We start from the raw sequence: 3,356 nt of genomic DNA, 5'->3' as shown, positions 1-3,356 counted from the left end.
GTGGGGAACGTGTGCAAAACTCTGCAGAGTACTCAAACCGAATCGATTAGCTGTGTCCACGGTCATGGACAACTTGAACCAAAGGAACTGAAGTTATCTGGATTTCTCAACACCATTAAATATATCTGATGAGGGTAATTATTGACAACTCGGGTACGAGAACTGGTTGGCGAAACCATCTCGTTAACAACCAACTATGTAGTAACATTTTGCTTTTAGCCCTCTCTTGATGTAGGAGAAAACTTGCTTTTCGCTAAAAACTTATAGCCCCACCTGCCATATATGCATATAGTATAGATGATTACTTTTCACCCCTCTCTTATGTGACTTGCCGGCATATTAAATATGCTGACCTACACGGCTGCAACGTCTTATGTTGCAGATATTTTTCTTCGACGAGTAAGAGTACGATTCAGGGTTACGGTCTGCACTCAACTTGCCGTTGGTGTTTATTGGGACTCCACTCCCTTGACTGCTTCCGCTGAGATATTTAAGGTATATATCAGTTTTACGCTATTTACATGTGATTGCACTTTGATATATACATTGATGTACTGTGTGTGCCAGCATACTGATCCAGGGATGGCACAGATACACAGAGGCTTGACTCGTTTTGAGTCAGGTCGCTACACGGAGAACTCATCTACCTCTCCGTCTCTCTTGCTTTATCAACAAGGCCGAGATCATCGTCGAGCTGTACGTGTGCTGAACGCGGAGGTGCCATCCGTTCGGCACTAGATCGTGGGACGGATCGCGGGACGGTTCGTGGGACGGTTCGTGGGGCGGATCGAGGGACGTGAGGACGTTCCACTACATCAACCGCATTCACTAACGCTTCTGCTGTGCGATCTACAAGGGTACGTAGATCGGAATCCCCTCTCGTAGATGGACATCACCATGATAGGTCTTCGTGCGCGTAGGAAAATTTTTGTTTCCCATGCGACGTTCCCCAACATTATGATAGGATGGTATTCTCCTTTGAATGTTTCAAGTGGCTTGACTTGGCGCGTTTTCATGCATGTAGTTGAAACAAAATCAACATAGCCTCTATGATGTTCGTATTCATGGTGATTTATATCCTGTTCATGCTTGCATTCAATGTTAGTCAAACTCATTGCATGATGACTGTTGTCACTCTCTAGTTGGTCGCTTCCTAGTCTTTTGCTAGCCTTCACTTGTACTAAGCGGGAATATTGCTTGTGCATCCACTTCCATCAACCCAAAAGTTTTTCCATGAGAGTCCACCATACCTACCTATTTGCGGTATCTACGTGTCGTTCCAAGTAAATTTGCATGTGCCATTCTCTAAACCTTCAAGAAATAATCTGTTTTGCTTGCCCGAACCGCTCATGTGGTGACAGAGGGCTATTGGTATCTTCCATGCTAGGAGTGTTATCCTCGGCATGTATTTATTCATAGTCATTCATGAGAAAGGGGCCGGTATTTGGGATGCCCAGTTCCATGCTTAAATCGAAAACATAACTGTTAAACAAGACTCCCCCCGGATTGATGTTAATATGGACGGTACCCGGGGATTCGGCTAGCCGTGGAGTGTGATTGATTGGTGGTAGGGGAGTTAAAACTTTACTTTTCTGTTTGGGAACCGCCTATAGCATGAGTAGCATGGAAGATATTGAGAACTCTTGGTCATTGCGTTGACAATGAAAGCATGCCACCTAAAATTATTATCTCTGTTTTCAAAGCTTGAGCTCTAGCACCACTACAAATCAATGCTTCCCTCTACGAAGGGCCTGTCTATTTATTTTCCTGTTGAGTCATCCTCCTCTTATATAAGCACCAATTAGAGAGCACCTCTATCATTTTTATGCTTTGCTTTTGATTGATATTGAGTATGACTATGACTGGATCTTCGTTCCTATGAATTACAATGTTTAGTCAGCCCTTGATCTTTGAAAGTGCTTTGCATTTATGTTTTGCGCTCTCGCAAAGAGCTAGCGAGATACCACCTATTCATATCGCTTCATGCTTGTTTTGATTGAAGTGTTGGTATTTGAAACTCATTATTATTTGCTTGTTAGCTGATTATGCCATTGATATTAGTTTACCATGAGACCTTTGTGTCATCTGCTTATGTGGTTAACTTGTGATCTTGCTGAAATTCTGGTTATGAGTTAGACGTAGTTGCAACAACAAGATCAAACAGAGTTTGTCAAAGTTTTTCTTTCTCTCTCAGTTTGTCAACTGAGTTGCTTGAGGACAAGCAAGGTTTTAAGCTTGGGGGAGTTGATATGTCTCCAACGTATCTACTTTTCCAAACTCTTTTGCCCTTGTTTTGGACTATAATTTGCATGATTTGAAAGGAACTAACCTGGACTGACGCTGTTTTCAGCATAATTGCCTTGGTCTTATTTTTGTGCAGAAATGAAAGTTCTCCAAACGTCCTGAAAATTTACGGGGAGCAGTTTTGGAAAATATCAAAAATATTTGCGCCTAGTTCCACCTCAGGGCGTGGGCCAGCGGGCCACAAGCCCCTGCTCCGCCACCACCCCCGTGGTGGCGGTCGGCGAGCTTGTGGGGCCCATTGGCACCTGCCGCCCCCAACTCCAGCTCTATAAGTTGCCTGTCGTCCCAGAAAAAATAAAAAGAGAAGTTTTCGTCGCGTTTTCGATACGGAGGCGTCGCCACCACCTGTTCTTCATCTGGAGGGCAGATCTGGAGTCCGTTTTGGGCTTCGGAGAGTGGAAATTGTCGCCATCGTCATCATCAACCTTCTTCCCTCTCTAATTCCATGAAGCTCTTCGTCGTTCGTGAGTAATCTATTCGTAGGCTCGCTGGGCGGTAATGAGTAGGATGAGATCTATCATGTAATCGAGTTAGTTTTGATGGGGATTGATCCCTAGTGTCCACTTTGTTCTGAGATTTGATGTTGCTACTACTTTTCCATGCCTAATTCTTGTCACTAGGGCCCGAGTGCCATGATTTCAGATCTGAAATTATTATGTTGTCACCAATATATGTGTGTTTTAGATCCGATCTTGCAAGTTGTAGTTACCTACTATGTGTTATGATCCGGCAACCCCGGAGTGACAATAACCGGAACCACTCCCGGTGATGACCATAGTTTGAGGAGTTCATGTGTTCACCAAGTGCTAATGCGTTGGTCCGGTTCTTTATTAAAAGGAGAACCTTAATATCCCATAGTTTCTTTTTGGACCCCGCTGCCACGGGAGGGATGGACAATAGATGTCATGCAAGTTCTTTTCCCTAAGCACGTATGACGACACACGGAATGCATGCCTACCTCACACTGATGAACGGGAGCTAGACACTTATCTCTCCATGTTATAGCTGTTGCATGATGAATATCATCCAAACAAATCACCGACCCATTGCCT

The sequence above is a fragment of the Hordeum vulgare genome, chromosome 7H, assembly GCF_904849725.1.
Source record: "Hordeum vulgare subsp. vulgare chromosome 7H, MorexV3_pseudomolecules_assembly, whole genome shotgun sequence".
Lineage (NCBI taxonomy): Eukaryota > Viridiplantae > Streptophyta > Magnoliopsida > Poales > Poaceae > Hordeum > Hordeum vulgare.
This window is presented reverse-complemented; position numbering follows the sequence as displayed.